Source organism: Coenobita brevimanus, chromosome 97 (genome assembly GCF_032717465.1).
Source record: "Coenobita brevimanus isolate Jiangsu-jjx chromosome 97, ASM3271746v2, whole genome shotgun sequence".
Classification (NCBI taxonomy): Eukaryota; Metazoa; Arthropoda; class Malacostraca; order Decapoda; family Coenobitidae; genus Coenobita; species Coenobita brevimanus.
Window position 1 is genome coordinate 17,927,422 of NC_137050.1, and position 21,910 is coordinate 17,949,331.

Below are 21,910 nucleotides of genomic sequence, written 5' to 3' on the forward strand. Positions count from 1 at the left end.
GTGTTGTACGAGTCACCGTGGACACAAAGGACCGCCAGGAGTCACGTTTAGCCCTTCTTATTATTCTCCTTGCCTCAGCCCGTGCCTGTTTGTATGCAATAAAATTTTCCTCAGTGGGCTGACTATCAAAAATCCTGTATCTCCTATTGCGTTTTCTTAATGCTTGTCGGCAATCCGGCGTCCACCAATGTACTCTATGCTTCGCATGAACTGTAGAAGTCTTGGGAATAGCAGCCTCAGCTGCGTGTAATATGGATTGGGTTATATTTTCAACCTTAACATCTATGGTCTCCCCAGATATATCTAAATTGGCGATCCTTGAGAAGGATCCCCAATCTGCTTTCTTATAGTTAAATTTTGGAGGTGGAGGGTCCGAAATGATGTCGCGTGTATAAGAAAGACAGATGGGTAAATGATCACTTCCCAAGGAGTCGTCGTAAGGGTCCCATGAGAGATCTTGATGTATACCAGGGGAGGCCAAAGATAAGTCAATGGCCGAAAAGTTACCAGTACGATCATCTACACGAGTCGCTCTACCATCGTTCAGAAGACAGAGGTTGGACTGTAGTATTAGGTCGGCTACTTGCTCCCCACGACCATCGATCCTCAAGCTACCCCATTGATAGTGATGGGCGTTAAAATCGCCCAACACTAGCTTATTCCCAGGGAGGTGTTCCACTAGTGAATTTAAAGCATCACTATCAATGGGGCCATGTGGAGGACAGTATAGAGAGCAAATAGACAGATACGTGTTATTAAATTTTACTCTGCACGCGACCGCTTCCAGAGTAGAATTTAGAATCACTTCCGTTTGTGGGTGTGATTTGTGTGTGTAAATGGCAACTCCGTGACCTTCATATCTTATACACGAGTGATAGTGTCTGAACTGTGGAGGATCAGGATGATCCTCCAGGCGCGTCTCCTGTAAACAAACAACGTCTGGCCTGTGTATTGACAGCAAGATTGCTATATCTTGTAACTTATTCCCAATACCTCTACAATTCCACTGTAATACAGTGAAAGCGACGGTTTAAGATTTACGTTGGGGGCCAGTGTGTTTAGGCTTTTTTTGCAGCCCGCCAGAAGGCGAGCGACTACCGGTGGACCTATCCCGGTGCTTGCTTACGGAAACCTCCATATTTTCATCAATTACGAGGTTCCCAGATTCCACCGAGGAAGAGCTACCCTTCCTCTCCCTCGCTGGGCCAGGAGCAGGAAGAACATGAGGACGTGACTTAGTAAGGGTGGTCATATCACTCTTACAAGAGTTGTCAGGCTTAGTTTTAGGCTTGACTGACTGAGAAGCAGCAGCAGCCTGAGAGTAGGAAGTTGTAACAGGGGTATCAGGTTGAGAGGTGGATTGGACAGGAGGCTGAGATGGAGAGATAGAATGTGTGACAAGAGGAACCGGTTCAGGGTCAGTCTGTGTCCCAGCAGAGCACATCACGGGACGGGACATCACCGCCGAAGCATAGGACCTATTCGGCGTAGGAGTTGCATGCAACTGCTTCACCTTTTTCCTTGCTTCATAGTAGGAGACACCCTCAGTCGCTTTCACCGTGCAGACCTCTTTCTCCTCCTTCCACTTGGGACAATCCCTAGAGGAAGTGGAGTGAGCACCCTTACAGTGAAAGCAACAGATAGTCCCTGATGTGCATTGCTCAGCATCGTGACCCTGTGTTGCACATTTGCCACACACTGACTGTGAAGCCCGACAATTCTTAGCAATGTGCCCATATAATTGACACTTCATGTAACGGAGTGGGTTGGGGATATATGGTCTTACATTAACAATTTCCTAACCAACTTTGACATGTGCCGGGAGTGAAACCTTGCCGAAAGTCAGAACAATAGTGCCCGTCTTCGTCCTTATGCCTTCGGAATATCTAGTTATAAATCGGGCATCAGTGACATCTTGCTGAGCAAGTTCCTCTATGATGTCTTCCTCACTCATCACCATGAGATCCCTGCAAGTGATAACACCCTTGCAGGAATTCATGGATGTTGGGATCTTGGCCTCGACATCATAGCAGTGGAATTTGCGCAGCTTTAACAAGTCCTTAACTTGGGAGGAATTACAGGTCTTAACAAGGAGGTCTCCATTCACAAGTTTTTTCACTTGTTCCACCTCCCCAGCACAGCCATCAGTAACCTTCTTAATCATGAAGGGATTGAGACTGCTCAAGGGAGTGGAACCTAGAGCATGGATGAGAACGAATTCAGCATTATTCACATTAATATCTAGAGGCAAACGAGTCTGGGGACGTTCTGTCTGGGGCCTGTCAGTCCGTTGATCAGTCAGGGGTCGGTCAGGACTACCTCCCCCCCTGAGGGGGGGGAGGCAGTAGGGGCGTCCTTCATAGTACCACTCCCCCCTAGCGGGGGAAGTGGGAAGAAGGAGAGAAAACAATCAAGGGACAAACAACCGAGGACCACACACCTAAGTCTGAGGTTGCCCTCTCAAACCACTCCAGGGAGGTCCGACCGTGTTTCTTCACGCCCCAGAGCGATCAGTGGGGGGGACCCTCCGTGGGCGATAAGCAAAGGTAAACTCAGTTTATTGGAACAGACACCTACTGTTCAAGACTAACAGGAAGAGGAGGAAAATGAGTACTAACTATCCTATCGAGCACCAGAAGGGTGAAAAAAAAAAAAAGAACTAAAGCCAGTGAGGCAACCCTACAAGCTAGAGAAGAGCTCAGCACACGTCCGCTCTCTCCGCAACCATCCATCAAAGTCCGGTCCCCTTGTTTTTTTTTTGTTTTTTGTTTTTAGTTTTTTTTTGCCTATCGACCATTGAGGCCGGAGCCTCTGGTCATTAAGGCAGATATATATATGTATATATATTGACACATATATACATATAGATACAAACATATATATATACATACATACATACAGACACACATCCATGCATATGAACATACACACTTTCATGCACACGTACATACTGTATATATATAATAATTTTTATTTTATTATTTTTTTTGTAGTTTTATTTTTATTATTTTTATTTATTTTTTATATTTTTAACCTTATATTACTTATAAACAAAATACCTAATTTAAAGACCCTAAAACTAACCACCTAACAGACAAATCGCTAACCTATACTAAATCCTAAGAGACAAATAACTAGGCCTACACTAATATTCAAAAAGCCTCGACCAAGAGAACACCATCGACTGCAGATATGTAATGCCTTTCTACATTACATACCTGCACTCATCACCTGATGACTGTCAGTCGAGGCACAACCTAATATAGGGGACATCAATATATGAAAGGGAACCAGACGAGTCAGGAACATTTCCATATACGTCAGCTGTCGGCCCCAATTAGAATAACTTAAGCAAGATAATATAATGTATTTACATAATTTGTACAAAAATTGAAGAACCTCGCCCAGCAGACTACCATAGACTGCAAGTGCCCAATACTTTCCTATATTGCACACTTGCACTCATCAGCTGGTGACTGTCAGGCGAGGAACTTGGCTTAATGTAGGGGACATCTATTTTAGAAATAGATCGGTGGGAGGAGGAACTATTTAAAATATGTCAACTGTCAACCCTAATTAATATTACAATATATACATATTTACTGTTCATAAAAACCATAACCACGCAGTAAAAAAGTCACATCACTCTGATCAGTCCGGTCTCTCTCAAGAAAGCCATCAATTTATCAGTCATAACAATGTCCCCATCACCCAGGATAGTGGAAAGGGTGAAGGGGACGTCTGCTGCGCCGCAGTAATTTATAAGTGAAGCGCGTTCACGAATAAATCGCCGACAGCGCTGGATGATATGACTGATAGATAACACCGCATTACAGATGTCACAGTGCGGTGGGAAGCGTCTTTCCATATATGGTTTTATGTGGGTTAAAATGGTGGCATTAAGCCGTAGCCGTGCCAACACTTTTTCTTCTAGGCGACTGGGACGGTTGGCAGTGTCCCAGTCGCCCAGTTACGGCTTACAAGTTGGAATATTTAGTCTGGTCCACTGACCTTGCCACAGAAGATTTATTGATTTCTTTCCGAGAGATAGACTCGACCGTAGATCACGAGGATCGACCCAAGTCTCCTCGAGCTCCACAGCCGACTTTGCAAGTAAGTCAGCCTGCTCATTGCCGTAGATACGACAATGACCAGGCACCCAGATCAGCGTGAATGACTTGTTGCATGAATGCAACTTATTAACGATGCGGCCCTGGATCTCATGAGAGTCCGTAATGCAAGATGCAATTGCCTGAAGGGCTGATTTTGAATCTGAAAATATGACAAATGAGTCATGCCTAGAATTGAGAGCATAGTTTATGGCTTTGTCAATAGCAAAAAGTTCTGAAGTAAACACAGATGTATGAGTCGGCAACCGATACCTGAGGGCACATTCAGTCGACCACACACTTGCACCCACACATTCACTCGACTTGGAGCCGTCGGTGTACAATTGATGGGACCCCAAGTGACGAACAATGATGTTACGAAACAAGTGGTGGACCTCCGCCTCCGGCGCCTTGGCCTTTGGTGCTGGGAGCCATGTGACATCGACTGTAAAGCCGGGTGGCTCCCAAGGCGCTATATTTTTAAGCACCAACTTGTCACAGTCACTGGGGTCCACATCAAGCTCCTGAGTCAGTAAGTGGAGGCGAGCGGCAAGTGGCCGACGCACCCCCCGCAGAAGGTGGTGGTATTGACGCAAGGGGGTAAAGGCCACATTGCCGATATTACTTTTCCTTAACGTCCTTATGCCATAGGACAAGGCCAGGTGGTCACGCCGAATACGGAGGGGAGGCACATTCGCCTCCACTTCCATACGAGTCACACGGGTACACCGGACGGCTCCAAGACACATTCGCAAACATTTATTCTGTAACACATCCAATCCTTTCAGAGTGGCATCGGATGCCGAGCCATACACCTGTGCGCCATAGTCTAGCTTCGATCGAATAAGGGACTTATACACCATTAATAAAGATTTTCTGTCGGCACCCCAGGTAGTACCCGCTAGGTACTTGAGGACATTTAACGGTTTATCACAACGAGCAAGCAAAGTATTAACGTGAAGTTTAAAATTCATTCTTCGATCAAAATGTATTCCTAAAAATTTTACAGAATTTTGAAAAGGTTAAGCACAAATTAGGTACGTTACGATTGGTGAAAACTATAGCGGCACACTTACGTACGGAAAACTTAAATCCCCACTGCAAGGCCCATTGGTGGACGGAGTCAAGGGCTGCTTGAATCCGCCCAGCCGAAAATTGTGCATTACGGGAAGAGTGCCATATTGCACAATCGTCAGCATAGAGCGAGTATTTAAGATTCCTCGGGATGGGAGCTGATGACAGAATATCATTGATCATAATACTAAATAAAGTAGGACTAAGCACACTTCCCTGTGGCACCCCGTTTTCCTGGATAAATATATCCGATGTTACGTTACGGGGTAATTTGACAGAGAAAGTTCTGTCCCTTAAGAAATTTGAAATAAAAACAGGTAAATTTCCTCTTAAACCATAAGCATAGAGCTTCATTAGTATACCGTGTCGCCAGGTCATGTCATAGGCTTTATGGATGTCCAAGAACTCCCCTATCATGAATTTTTTATTGGCAAATGCCTCTGCAATACAATGCTCCAAATTCATTAAATGATCTAGTGAACTTCTGTATTTACGGAAGCCACATTGTTGATCATTTAACAAATTCTTCGACTCTAAAACAAAAAGAAGCCTATTGTTAACCATACGTTCCATGACCTTACATAGACAATAAGTCAACACAATAGGACGAAATGAAGTGGGATTCATAAGACGACCAGCCTCTTTGGGTATCGGTATGACGTGCGCAAAGTGCCATGAGTTTGGAAACGTTCGAGACGCCCAAATCTCATTGTACAATGCTAACATCTCAATCAGGTTGTCCTGATTAAGATGCTGGATCATACCGTACGTGGTGTCTGGTCCAGGGCTGGTGTCTTTACAGGATTTAAGGGCAAGGAGCAGTTCATCTAGCGTAAACTCTTGGTTGTACGGGGAGTTTACGTCTTCTGTGGCAAAGTCTAATATCTGTAGCTCAGCCGTGCGTTTATGATGTTGGAAACGCGGGTCATAATTGGCTGAGCTACTTACATGAGAAAAACTCCTGGCGAGGATGTTAGCAACGTCCACGGGCTCGTCATAGATGTTATTATTAACCTGAAGGGTGGTGACTGGGAAATATGGGCCTTTATTATTTAATATTCTTATGGTGGACCAGACTTTACGTAATGGTGTTGTACGAGTCACCGTGGACACAAAGGACCGCCAGGAGTCACGTTTAGCCCTTCTTATTATTCTCCTTGCCTCAGCCCGTGCCTGTTTGTATGCAATAAAATTTTTCTCAGTGGGCTGACTATCAAAAATCCTGTATCTCCTATTGCGTTTTCTTAATGCTTGTCGGCAATCCGGCGTCCACCAATGTGCTCTATGCTTCGCATGAACTGTAGAAGTCTTGGGAATAGCAGCCTCAGCTGCGTGTAATATGGATTGGGTTATATTTTCGACCTTAACATCTATGGTCTCCCCAGATATATCTAAATTGGCGATCCTTGAGAAGGATCCCCAATCTGCTTTCTTATAGTTAAATTTTGGAGGTGGAGGGTCCGAAATGATGTCGCGTGTATAAGAAAGACAGATGGGTAAATGATCACTTCCCAAGGAGTCGTCGTAAGGGTCCCATGAGAGATCTTAATGTATACCAGGGGAGGCCAAAGATAAGTCAATGGCCGAAAAGTTACCAGTACGATCATCTACACGAGTCGCTCTACCATCGTTCAGAAGACAGAGGTTGGACTGTAGTATTAGGTCGGCTACTTGCTCCCCACGACCATCGATCCTCAAGCTACCCCATTGATAGTGATGGGCGTTAAAGTCGCCCAACACTAACTTATTGCCAGGTAGATGTTCAACTAGTGAATTTAAAGCATCACTATCAATGGGGCCGTGTGGAGGACAGTATAGAGAGCAAATAGACAGATACGTGTTATTAAATTTTACTCTGCACGCGACAGCTTCCAGAGTAGAATTTAGAATCACTTCCGTTTGTGGGTGTGATTTGTGTGTGTAAATGGCAACTCCGTGACCTTCATATCTTCTATACGAGTGATAGTGTTTGAACTGTGGAGGATCAGGATGATCCTCCAGGCGCGTCTCCTGTAAACAAACAACGTCTGGCCTGTGTATTGACAGCAAGATTGCTATATTGTGTAACTTATTCCCGACACCTCTACAATTCCACTGTAAAAGAGTGAATGCGGCGGTTGAAGATTTACGAGGGTGGCCAGTATGCTTAGTTTTTTTATGCCCCCCGCGTCCAGGCGAGTGGCTACCGGGGGACCTTTCCCGGTTCTTGTTCATGGAGACTTCCATATTGTCGTCAATGATAAGGCTCCCAGACTCCACCGAGGAAGAGCTATTCTTTCTCTCCCTCGTTGGACCAGGAGCGGGAAGGACATGAGGACGTGACTGCTTAGTGAGGGGGGTCAAATTAATTTTGTCAGACTTGTCAGGCTTCTGTTTTTGCCGCACTGACAGCGAAGGAGCAGCGGCAGCCTGAGAGTATGATGTAGCAACAGGGATGTCCGTAAGAGAGTTGGAACGTACAGGAGGCTTAGACTGAAAGGTAGGGCGTGGGGCATGAGGAGCGAATGTAAGGTCAGTCTGTGTCTCAACGGTGCACATCACGGGACGGGACACAACCGCCGATGCATAGGAGATATTAGGCTTGGGAGTTGCATGCAACTCCTTCACGTTCTTCCTAGCGTCGTAAAAGGATATACCCTCAGTCGCTTTCACTGTGCAGACCTCTTTCTCCTCCTTCCACTTGGGACAAACCCTCGAGGAAGTGGAGTGAGCATCCTTACAGTGAAAGCAGCACTCAGTCTCGGATGTACAGTTGTCAGCAGAGTGACCCACAGCCGCACACTTGCCACACACGATGTTGGAAGCCCGACAAGCCTTTTCATGGTGTCCATAGAGCTGACATTTTGAACAACGAAGGGGATTCGGGATGTACGATCTTACATTTACAATTTCATATCCTACTTTGACATTTGTAGGTAGCAAAACTTTGCCAAAAGTGAGGATAACTGTGGCTGTCTTCGTCCTTACACCTTCCTGATAACGAGTGATGAATTTGGCATCAATTACATCCTGATGGGCAAGTTCCTGTATGATTTCTTCCTCACTCATCACCATGAGATCCCTGCAAGTGATAACACCCTTGCAGGAATTCATGGATGTTGGGATCTTGGCCTCGATATCATGGCAGTGAAACTTACGAAACTTTAGCAAGTCTTTAACTTGAGAGGAGTTGAACGTCTTAACCAGGAGGTCTCCATTTCCAAGTTTTTTTACTTGTTCCACCTCTCCCGCACAGTGGTCAATCACCTTCTTGACAATGAAGGGATTGAGTCTGGACAGGGGAGTAGAACCTAGCGCATGAAGAGTTACAAAGGTCGCGTTATTGACAGGGATGTCAAGCGGGGAACGAGTCTGGCGTCCGTCAGTCTGGGGCCGGTCAGTCACGGTAGGGATGTCGTCAGGACTACCTCCCCCCCTGAAGGCCTGAAGGGGGGGGGAGGCAGTAGGGGGGTCCATCATAGCTACCACTTCCCCCGTGAAGGGGAAGTGGGAAGAGAGAGAAAAACAATCAAGGGGCAAAGTACCTGGGGAAGACCCACCTAGGCTGAGATTACCCTTTCAAACCACTCTCGGGAGGACGCGCCTGTGTGTCACTCACACCCCAGAGCGATCAGTGGGGGGTACACTCCAGAGGTGAGTAAGCAAAGGCAATCTCAGAAATTAGATATAGACACTTACTATATCTACTAAGGCCAGGGAGGAAACTTAGATCTAGCTAACCTAACTTTATTGGAAAACGCCCTAGTGGCGGACAAAACAAAGCTAAAGCCGGTGAGGCAACCCTGCAGCTAGACGAGAGCTCAGAAACACGTCTTCACTCTTCGCAACCATCCATCAAAGTCCTCCCCAATGGTCCCCTTGGCTCTTCCACCTCCTTATATAGCCTTCTCTACTTCTTCAAAATCCTTGTACATTCTCGAAGAAGCAACAGTTACCACTTGGAGACATTCAAAATACCCGAGAGTTTTCTTACACTACGTAATGCGTTAAATTATTTAGCATACAAACTGAAGTAAAACTACATAATTTAACAATCACATAAATAAAACGGTACAGAAAAAAGAACAAAATTTAATGCATAACTTTAAAAAATACCTCCGTTCACAAATAGCAGGCTAACTGGCAACTCTGACGTAACAGAAACTGCAAGAACTACCAGTATTACCTAACTAGCAAATCCCACTTCTCAACAACTTGTTTCCATACCAAATGATACAAAACCACCATAGTTTTGGTAGTTTTCCCTAGTGGTAGGCAGTGGTGACCATCATCCACTTAACTTGATGTACTGCTGCCTACTTCTTCATTCACCTTTATCATTCTTTTAGTGTCTGCCCTCCTTTCTTCCTATATCTCCCCTCTTTCCCATCACTTCATGAGACTTCTTTACTTTCCAGGTGGCTTCACACTGAGTGACAAGCCTATTGGTTTCCATTAGGCCAGGAAACCATTTACAGCGCAGGGAGTTAACCATAACCAACCCATACGTGTTCCCTATGTGTTAACAAATGAGTTGGCGGACGATTAGTGTCTCTCCTCGTAAAACAACTAACTCAACCCCTTACGGGATTGTGGCATCTGGTTTTTGATATATAATATAGATAGTTCTCCTTACCTTCTATAGCTGACAAATACTTTTTCTACAATCTTACTTCACCAAATGAATATCAGTCCTTACTTTCATGAACTCTCTACACTGGAATATTTCATCTCTCTCTATACTTTTTTTGTTGTTGTTGTCATTATGTACAAATTTACAATATATATGTTTCACTTTCCCACACACCAGCGAAGTGTCGAGCTGGGGCGATGTGTATCGTGGTGAGAGGGTGGTGAAGCTTAGGCACCTCAGAGGATAATGGAAAGGAGGCTAGAGTAGCTAGGGTACGTCACTTTACACTCTATGCTGTATAGTAACTCTCACTCTCATGTCCTCTTTCCACTCAAAACTGAAAGTGTCATCTCTACAGCTCTCCCAGCTGGCAGTGTAGCTCACCTGCCTCCTATATATCTATGTGCTCACTGGGCTGGAAACACAAATCATATATAGTAAAACCTCGATATAATGGACTTCAATAGACTGGAATTCACTCTCATCGGAACCGAGGAGCTACAGGACTAAATTCCTATACTGTATATTGGAAAAAGTCTGATAAAGCCAGAAGCAGTCCGGACTACCTGACCATTTCAGCTGTGTTCACAACAATAAGGTAAATAAAAGACATGTTTATCAGTGTACAGTACAGTATTATTTTATATATTATACCATTTTATTATTGTAATGAAGGTATAATACAGTACAGTACTGCAATGGTAGTGAGAACAGTTTAAAAAATCGTTGGTGCGATCCTGACTAATGTCTGATCAATCAGAAAAAGTCCGGGATAGCAGGGGGAAGTTCGGATGTTGCTTTTATCGGAATTTTGCTTTTTTCGGAATGGTTTGGGCCCCAATTAGTCCATTATAGTAAGGTCTTACTGTACCGTATGTCCATCATCTGAGCTGCCCCAAACACTTTTATGACAGCGATGATCCTCATCCAAGTTTTAGGTGTTAAGCTACACAAGGCACGTCTGTGACACATACAAATGAAATATGGATTAAGAGACAGAATACAGCATTTCCTGAGAAATCTAATTATTACAAGATTTTTAATAGCAATAAACTGTATGTGTAACTGTATAGTAAACCTTTGGTTATCGTGCGTAATTAGTACTGAACATGGTGCATGATAATGGAATTACACAATAACAAAAGCACAGAATCTCTGGGATTTAAACTAATCAGTGCCAGACACCCAAAGTGCAAACCCAAGTTTTCCCGTTTATGACAATTTAGACCCACTAAATACATAGTGTTATGGTAAGTACCAGAAACACACATAGGAATGGTTAGGTTAATAGAAAGTGATAACGATGGCACAATAAGGAAGAAACACTTCCAACAGAGAGACCTGAGATGGGCTTGAGGTAAGGAGTTCCAAGGCTAGGGGGTGGATCATTGTTAATAAGGGCCTACGATGTTCACAGGGAATACTGTAGAAATTTAAATTGTTTTATTGATTAACCACAAGATTTGCTCATTTAGAGTACTAAGTTGGGGATTCCTATATTTCACAATAACAGGAAATTCCGTAATATGGTGATGCTATGTGTGTGATGCTGGCACACCACAAACAGCACAAGTAATGGGGCCATCCCTATTGAATTCCCAATAATATTTATAACCAAGCCTCACTCGCAACACAGCAACGTCATAAGGTCCATCTCTTTGACCATACGTTACCCGAGTGTTTGACATTAACATACTGCACTGTATTGAAGAGAACTAATACTACCAATTTTTGTGGTAGAATGAAGCTTTCTAGTAATATCATGACTAACAAGCGAGTCGATTGTGCTTTTGATAAGTGGGTTCTTCAGAAAGTTCTTGGTCTCGCCCCAAAAACATCATACGAGCAAGAATATTCTTGTATTATTTCTCAACATAGTCTCCCTCAAGTTCATCGCACTTGGTCCACCCGATGTTCAAGCATTGCTATCCCATTGCGGAAGGTCACATCTTGAGCCTCCAAATACACCTCAATAGCATGCATTACTTCATCACTCTGAAAACAGTGACCACGTAGGTGGGATTTCAGTTTGGGAAACAGGGAGTAATCAGATGGAGCCAGGTCAGGTGAGTAACAAGCATGAGACAACAGTTCAGAGCCACAGTTGGCTGCTTCAGCCACTGCCACCTGTGCTGTGTGGACAGGGGTATTGTCCTGGAGCAACAGCACACCTACTCACAGCTTTCCTCTCTGTTTCTCTTTTACTACTTCTTTCAGTTTTTTCAGTTCTGATGCATAATAGGTCCCATTAATGCTTCGACACTTTTGCAGATAGTCAGTTATAAGAACTCCCTCAATGTCCCAAAACAGTGAGGTCATCTCCTTTCCAACAGATGCCACTTGCTTTAATTTGGGGCAGGTGGAGAACCATGGTGTTTCCACAGCTTGCTTTGATTCTTTGATTCAGGTTTGAAGTGGTAAACCCATCTCATCCTAGGTCACAAATCTCCAAAAGACACTGGCTGAATCAGCCTGGAAATGAGTCATAGTGTCCTTGAAGTTTCCAATCTGGTCAGCTTCTGTTTTGGTGTCAATATTCTGGGCATCCATCTTGCAGACAGCTTGCTCTTACCAAAAAAAGTCAGTCAAAACACTGTGCACTAAGCCAACATTGATCCCCATGCTGTTGGTCATCTGCTGCACAGACAAACATATATCATTCATGACCGTGTGGTGAACTGCCTCCACTTGACTGTCCGTGGTCAATAATTTGAGGCATCCCGACCATGGGTCATCATCAGTGCTCTCCCTGCTCTGCATGAAATCAGCAGCCCACTTCTTTATGGTGGAATAGCAAGGATAGTCCTCACCAAATGTGTTGACCATATCTTCATGGATTTCCATGCGGTCATAACCTTTATTTTGCAGATACCTTATCACAACATGGGCTTCTCTCTTGTCCATTTTTGGTTTTGCTCTGACTTACCAAATTCAAAAGACCTCACCTGCAAACAAATAAAGACAAATTTTTGAGTTCTAGTGCATAGTCATAAGAGGCTTTGTAGTTTAGTCATACTGAAAAGTAGTGGTTACTCCCTTCATTTCTGAGTGAGGTCAAGAACTTGTGAGACACACAAGTACTGTATAGATATAATCAGCATTAATCCCTGCTGGGCTGATTCTCTGAAAGGTAGAGTACCACCCTGAGTTACTGTTTCAAAACAATGTAAAGGATACCTCATATGAGATACAGTTTACACTGGTTGTGAAACTAGGACTCAAGGGAGGTAAACTACCTTAAAAAGAATTAGCACAGCAGGGGTTAATATCAGAACAATCCAGAAGTAGAGGTTTATGAGCTAAACAGTCAGCCTTTTCACTGCAGAATATCCCTACATTGGAAGGAATCCATGCAAAGTATGAGCTGTGTTTTCAGTACACTGGATGATTGACAGACATCTGTTGACTACATCACAGTCTGGTAGTATTAGATGGTAATTAAAATAGAGCTCCCTTACTGCCCACAAAGAAATAAACATCCTTAGATATTGGTACTACACAATCAAGTCCTTCTACTGAATATAGTTCTGCCCTTGTAGAAGGACAGTCAGGGAGTCTTATGGGGATTACAGTGTCCACATACTGTACTGTGTGGGAGATTCATGATCCCTAATGAATATCCCACACCCAGACTTGGTTACGTCAACAGATCTGTCATAGTATATGTTAACAAACTGGTGATGAGATTATCTCCAACTTTACCATGAAGAAAGATTTAAGTTCTTAAGGCAGCTGGTGATCCTTGGGAATGGGCAGTTTCTCAGTATGAATACTCACTCCATGAAAGCTCCACGTAGCCCAGTCTGGTGTCAGTAGTAATTTAATACTAGGAGTAAGTACATTAAAATGGCGCAAAAGTTGTGCACAGAATCGAGGTACATATGAGGAGGTGAACAATCATTGTTATGAAAATACAGCAAGGACTGTCTTATGTCTTCAGACTCATAATTATTCATTCCTACAACTGTGTGTGATGCTTTTCAATGTATCCTAGTTACAATACTTGGTGGTTCCAATTCAGACTGCATTACCTCAGTTTTTGTGGTCTTAGAACAACACAGTACAATCCTCAGAGCCATGTTTTGTATGATTTCCAACTTCCTAAGATGCTTATATCTTACCAAAATAGGGACTGCATAATCAATCAAAGAATGGGTGCATGAGAGATGTAGTGGTGTTAAAGGTAGACTGCAAGATGATGGTGATTTTGTGTGTGAGGTGTGTAGGGGAGAGCAAGAACAGATGGTCAGGCGTGAAAGGATTGATCTTACCAGTGAATCTCTTGAGTATATGGAAGAGTTTTGTTATTTGGGAGACATGTTAGGTGTTGGAGGTGGGACTGGAGCTAGCTCTGTGGCTTGGTATGGAGTGGATGGAGGATGTTCAGGGAGCTGTTGCCTCTTCTGATATTGAGAGACCTCTCCCTCATGTTACGGGATCTTTGGTATGTGGTATGTGTTAGATGTGCAATGTATGGTGGAGAGACATGGGCAGTAAAGGATGAGGATATTTGTAGGCTCAAATGTACAGAAATGACAATGGTTAGATGGATATGTAGTGCATCCTTGAATGTGGGATCTGGGGGTGGGCTAGGATTACAACAAAAGAGTTGTGAAGAAGAATGGGACTGAAATGTATTGGTGCTGTGATAAGGTGGGGTAGATTGAGATAGTTTGGGGATGTTGAGAGAATAGAGTATGACAACTGAGTGTGGAAGGTAAGAAGTGCGAATGCTAGGGTTAGGACTGGGAGAGGTAGACCGAAAAAGACCTTGGACGAGGTCATAGACTGTGCCCTCAGGGAAAAGGATTTGAATAGAGAGGCTGCCAGAGATCGATCAGTGTGGAGAGATGCCATTAGGTGACCAAGGCAGATACAATATGAATGATACTATATAAGGAAAGAGTGAGTAAATATGTCCCAAAGTTCTCTACAAGGATGGAGAAGTGGGAAAGGTGGCTCAATAAGAGCTGCAAGAAGGCATCTGAGGCAAGGAATAGAGTGCAAAATAAAGTGTGAAGAAGGTATACTGAAAGGGCCTGGAATAAAGATAAGGAGGTATGAAATCATCATTCATTAACTCATCATCCAATCCTGTGTTGCCCCATGACAAGCGTAGGAGCCCGGGGCTAGGCAAGTTGGTCCTGACATTTAAGATGACAGTGACAATCTTCATTCATCCCTCAGTGGCATTAAGTGAGCTATAAACCCCAAACACCCCTTTGATATAAACCTTCACCAGCTCAATCTGATTGGAGTGCCATAATTACCCACTAAACCACCAGATGCCAACATTTGGTTATATGGTTACCACCCAGCATTGTACTGTAAATGGTTTCCTGGTGTACAGGAAAGCATTTGGCTTGTCGCTCAGTGTAGAGTCGCCCACAGGCAGAAGGAAGAGGAAAGCATGAAGAAAACACACAAGAATGAGCATAAAATCGTCCATAGGCAGAAGGAAGAGGAAAGAAGGAAAGAAGAATGGAGGAGAGGAAAGGGCATACACTCGAGAGCAGCACTATATCGTGTGGATGGTGAGCGCCCCCACCTACCACGTTGGGTATGAAATAAATATGTAAAGATACAGAAAGAGAAAGAAAGGAAATATGAAATGGATATTGTAAGAAAAATGTAAAAGCGAGCCCAAATTGTTTTATAGGTTTATTAATGGCAAAATGAAAGTAAAGGATAATACTGTACAGTATATCACAGCTAAAATATGGAGATGTAGTTTGTGAAAAAGAAGAGTTGAGTAAATTGATGCATGACAGTTTATAATTAGTTTTTGTATTAAAACAAGAGTTTTCAGAACTGGATGAGGAAACCAGGACGTTGAAAATGGCTGAAATTATAGTTGAGAAGAAGGAGATATTGACGCTGATGAGGAACTTGAATGTGAGGATGGCAATGAGACCAGATGGTATGGGTGGATGGATCCTGAAGGAAAGTGATCAGTTGGTGTGGCTTGTTTACAACATTATTAAGTGTTCTTAAGAAAGAGATCAACTACCTATTTGACTGGAAAATAACATAGTGCCAGTTTTTATGGGAAGAAGCAGAGAAGACATACTCAACCACAGTGGAATCTCCTAAATGGCAGATTCACAATACCTGGCAACATCATGCAACAGTTTACAATATCAGTAACATCCATCCATCCATCATCCAATCCTACATTGCCCCATGAGGAGCATAACAGCCCAGGTCTAGGCAGTTTGTCCCAACATTTAAGATGAGAGTGACCAGCCTCACTTATCCCTGAGTGGCATTACATGAGCAATCAACCCCAACCACCCCTTGGATATAAATCTTCACCAGTTCAATCCGACTGGAGCACAATAATAACCACCAGGTGCCAAATTTGGTTATATGGTTACCACCCAGTGTAGTAAGTGGTTTCCTGGTGTACAGGAAACCATTTGGCTTGTCACTCAGTGTAGAGTCACCCACAGGCAGAAGGATGAGGAAGGAATGAAAGACAGAAGAGGGAGTGTAAAGTCACACGTAGGCAGAAGGACAAGGAAAGAACGAAGGAAAGAAAGACGGATGAGGATGGAAGGAAAGAAGGATGGAGGAGAGGAAAGGGTAGACACCCGAGAGCAGCACTACGTCGAGTGAGTGGATGGTGAGCGCCCCCACCTACACAAATATCAGTAACTCACAGAAATCAAACGATATTCGCAAATGCCTCAAAAGTGATGTTTTTCAGATTCCTTGTGTAATACAAGCCACCATTACCTCAAGCCTGCATGTCTATCCAGATGTAAGCCAATCATAGTCAAGCTTGGCAATTGCTAAACCAATGACATTCAAGCATAGCACTTACTATAAGCCAATCACAATGCTTCCTTCCCACATCAAGCATGAAGGACATGCGTGCTTGACGTCCCGGCGCCCAGCTAAGTGCATTGTCTCCCCCCCCCGTTGTTAGCGTGTGGTTGCGGTGTGCTGAGTATTCCCCCCCCCCATGATTCCTCTGCCCGCCCAGTGTTACCATGGCCAATTGTAACTCTCCCAAGCCTATAACTTCTTTGAGGAAGGGGAAGAAGATGAAACAAATGTTAACTTACTGTACATTCAAAAGTTAAACGTAATAAGGAGGATTGATGGCAGTGAGAAGAAAGCTAGAGTTGCTCACCATTACGGACTCAATGAATGAGGTACATCTTTACCAAACAGGCTCTGCGATTCCACCTATATTAGAACAAACAAATGATCTCGAGTTAAGTAATTCTGGTACATATGCTACACAGATAGTTCAATGTTGAACTGTGACTGCAAGATGCAAGTGGAAAAAAACAAAATACAGTAATCCTATTTTGGAGTAAGGAAGGAAGCAAGCAGTTCGCCCTCAACAGTATTTAGCGACATCCTCTCCAACTGGCCGCGTTGTTTACTAACCACCACTCTGACTGGATGCATCAGTGTATCATGCATTCTAAATACTCATTTATAGCTTTCAGATGTAAGTTTATAAAAATGCCCAGTAGCTGTGGTAATCCAGGAATAAGAACAAGTAACCTGTGAAAGACTCATTTTAATAGAAAATATGGAAAGGCCACACCCGTTTGGTACAGAATTAATCTCAATGAATGGACGACTCTGACGATGACTAGGAGGCAGCTGAGGACGACAGTGACACTGATTGCATTGTCTCCATGTTGGACTTTGAGGGGTTCCTGAGGGAGGCTGTTAAGGAGGAAGTGGCACAGAGGCGGCAGTATGAGGCAGCAGCACACTCGCCTAGTGCTGAGAGGCCGTAGTCCACCTCAAGCCTTGGAGCCCCTCCTCCCTCCCCCATCCATTCAAGCAATGTCATCAGACAGTCAGGTAAGAATGTTACAGTATTGTTCATTCCCATTAAATATGCTTTACTGATTTCTTTCCCAGGCTGTTAGTGTTTGCTGGTGACCAGTTTGATGTAGGTTTGGGGGTAAGGGAGGCAGGTTTTCCAAGATGACAGACCCATGAGTAATTTTCTTCATAAGATTAGTTATTTCTAACTCGCGGAATTCTCAAATCGCAGCATGTGTTCAGTCTCATAAATCCGTGATTTTGGACGGTCCACTGCATAGACCAGGATCCCTCATCTTGTTTGCAAAATTTGTGAGAAAATATATAGAAAGAGATGGAATAAATTTTTAAAGGAACATATGGTGATAATGTCAGAGCAATCTGGCGTCAGGGAAGGTGGTCCCTTTGGTACTAACTTCATGAGTTACTATAGCAGAGTGATGGATTTTATGCAAGAGAGAGAGGGTTGGGTGGGTTGCATCTACTTTAACCTCAAGAAGGCATCTGAGAGGATGCCATATGAAAGACTGTTGTAGAAATAAAAAACTGCTGGAGGGGTAAGTGTAAAGTTGTTTAAGTGGATAGAAAGTTATTTTGTAAGAGGGCAAATGAGAACAATTGTAAGAGACAAAGTTTCCCAATGAAGAAATGACTGGTGGAGTACCCACAGGGTTCCGTGTCAGTTCCAGTTACATTTCTTATACAGTGCAATTCCCAAAATCTTAAATGACTTAAGTCATGAGAACTTTGTAAAACTGAATTTCTGAGAAAATTGGAACTGTATAACTACCATCAGTTATAAGTATAGACACCACCTAAATGGAATTCTCTTTATCGTTCACTGAATCCATGCCCAAATTGATATCCTACTATCATAGTTTTGATGGTTCATGCATGAAAATTCAGCAGTAAACAAATGATAAATATTTTGTTCATGCAGACACTGTTGCAGAACAAAAAATCATGAAATAAATTCTGTGGCTCCAGCTGCTTGGGTTACTGTAGACTACTATGGTACATTTTCAAGGTAACAGTGAGTCTGGAAACTAAACCAGGAGTTCTTTGGTGGAAAATAAATTCTTTAATTATATGTATTTCTTCCAGTTAACTCTCTCAAAATTCTTTTGAAAAACTGGTATTTTTGGAAATCTGGAATTCGGACTTTGGGGATCGTACTGTATATGTAAATGATATGACAGAGGGATTAAATAGTTACAAGAGTATGTTTGCAGATGATGCTAAAATTATGAAATTTATTAAAGATGTTGAAAACTGTAAGGAATTACAGGAGGATTTGAACAAACTGCATAGTGGAACCAGATTTGGAAAATGAACTGTGTAAAAAAACAGGGGCCGGGTTTTAGAAATGGGAGAGAGTGATAAAAGACCTAGATGGATATGTAAAATGAGCACAGAGATAGCAAAGTAAATGAAGAGAAGGACTTGGGAGTGACCATACAGGACGACGTACCACCAGAAAAACATATAAAGAGAATTGTTGGAGGGGCGAATGGACTGTTGACAAACATGAGAATGGCTTTTAATTACAGCATCATACATACATACATCATCTAACCTTGTGTTGCCCCATGAGAAGCGTATGAGTCCAGGGCTAGGCAAGTTGGTTCTGACATTTAAGATGAGAGTGACCAGCCACACTCATCCCTGAGTGGCATTATGTGAGCAGTAAACCCCAACCATCCTTTGGACATAATCCTACACAGGCTTAATCCAGCTGGAGCACCTTAGTTACCCACTAACCACCAGGCACCATAGTTTGGTTATATGGTTACCACCTTGCATGGTAAATGGTTTCCTGGTGTACAGGAAACCATTTGGCTTGTCACTCAGTGTAGAGTCACCCATAGACAGAAGGAAGAGGAAGGAAAGAAGGAAAGAAAGAAAGAAAAGGAAGGAAGGAAAGAAGGAAAGAAAGAAAGAAAAGGAAGGAAGGAAAGAAGAGAGGAAATGGCAGTTACCCGAGAGCAGAAGTACATCAAATGAGCAGATACCGAGTGGATCAGGGAATGCTGAGAGTTAATAATGTCCATGGTAAGCCCAAGATTAGAATATGCAACAGTGGTATGATCACCACATCTGAAAAAGCACATTAACAAACTAAAAAAGGTCCAAAGAATGTCTACAAAGATGATACCCAGCTCGAGAGAGTATTCCTATGAGAAAGTGAAGAAGTTGGAGGTACCAACCCTAGAGAGGAGGAAGAGGGGAGATTTGATTATGATGCCCAAAGGCATACAGAACAGGTCCTATCGCTCCGGTGCGGCCTGTGGACCCTCCAAAGAAACGTCGTCTGTGGCACTTTGGAACTGCGGATTGGGAGGCCCTCAGGCAGTACTTCTTTGATTTTCCCTGGAATGATTATTACTTCCATGGCCGGGAGCCATCTGAGTATCCCTTGCACATTACGGAGGTTACTCTCTCGGGCATGGAAACATACATTCCTTTCTCGTATCCTTTCTCTAACGCAAGAAAGCCTTGGTTTAATCACACTTGTTCTAATGCCGTCTGCAACAAGGAGAGGGCCTATAAAAAATACCAGTGCCAACCCACCCCTGAATCTCATCCCTTATACGTTTCTGCCCGGAATCGTGCTAAGTCTGTTCTTCACTCTGCTAAAAATAATTTCATCCGTGCTAAATGCTCCCAGTTCTCCAACTCGAATTCTTCCTGTTCCTTGTGGCACCTTGCCAAAAACCTTTGTAACAACTTTACCTCATCATCCTTCCCTCCTCTTTTGTACTCTGATGGCTCTGTAGCTATTTTGTCTACTAATAAAGCAGATCTCTTTGCTTAGATTTTCTCCTCCAATTCCATCTTAGACGATTCCGGTGCTGTTCCTCCATCACTTCCCCCCTCTGACTTCCTCATGGTTGACATTAAAATTTCTTCAGCTGATTTTCTGCCATCACAGGCCTCAATACTAACAAGGCATATGGGCCTGATGGAGTCCCTCCTGTTGTCCTCAAGAACTGTGCTTCTGTGCTTAAACCCTGCCTAGGTAAACTCTTTTGCCTGTCTTTCAACTTGTACCTTTCCTTCTTGCTGGAAGTTTGCTCTCATTCAGCCAGTCTCAAAGAAGAGTGACCATTCCCAACCCTCTAACTATCGTCCAATTTCTTTAACATCCTGTATCTCAAAAGTTTTCGAGTCAATTCTTAATAGAAAAATTTTAAAGCAGCTTTTCTATCACAACCTTCTTTCTGATCGTCAGTATGGGTTCCGTCAGGGATGCTCCACTAGCGATCTTCTCACCTACCTTTCAGACTGATGGTCACTCTCCTTTCAGGACTTTGGTGAAAGCTATGCCATTGCACTTGACATCTCAAAGGCTTTCGATTGAGTCTGGTATAAATCTTTAATTTCCAAACTGCCCTCTTATGGTTTCTATCCTTCCATCTGCGTCTTCATCTCTAGCTTCCTTTCTGGTTGTTCTAAAGCCGCTGTTGAAGACGGCCATCGTTCTTCTCCTAGATCTATCAACAGTGGTGTTCCTCAGGGCTCTGGCCTATCACCAACTCTCTTCCTTTTATTCATCAATGACCTCCTAAGCTGTACATCTAACCCTATCCACTCATACGCTGATGACTCCACCCTTCACCTTTCCATTCGGTTCCCGCAATGCCCATCACAGCAGTTACTTCAACAAACAATGGATGAGGCTATGGCACACCTAATGTCTGACTTGGCTCGTATCTCTGACCGGGGTAAAAATAATCTGGTTGTTTTTAATGCATCAAAGACTCAGTTTTTACACCTATCAACCCAACAAAATCTTCCACATGGGTACCCACTAATGTTTTGTAAAATCTGCTTCCAAGAGATTAGGTGTGCTTAGCCGACTCCATTCCTTCTTTACCCCTGCACAATTGTGGACTCTATACACAGGTTTTATCCGCCCCTGTGTGGAGTACAACTCTCATGTGTGGGGAGGTTCCCCACATACAGCTCTTCTCAATAGGGTGGAGTCAAAGGCTTTTTGTTTCATTAATTTTCCTCCTCTTACTGACTCCCTTGAACCTCTGTCTCTTCGCCGAACTGTTGCATCTTTATCTCTTTTCTGTCGCTACTTCAATGGTCACTGCTCCTCTGAACTGTCTGCATGCATCCCTCCACCCCTACAATGGGCGCGGAGCACCGACGTAACAGCAAACTCTCATCCCTTTTCTGTCCAACTCTCTAATCCAAGAGTTAACCGTTGCTCCCAGTCCTTCATGTATGCAACAGGTCAACTCTGGAACTGTCTCCCTCTGTTTGTATTTCCTGTTTCCTATGATCTCCAGTCTTTCAAACGCAGTGTGTC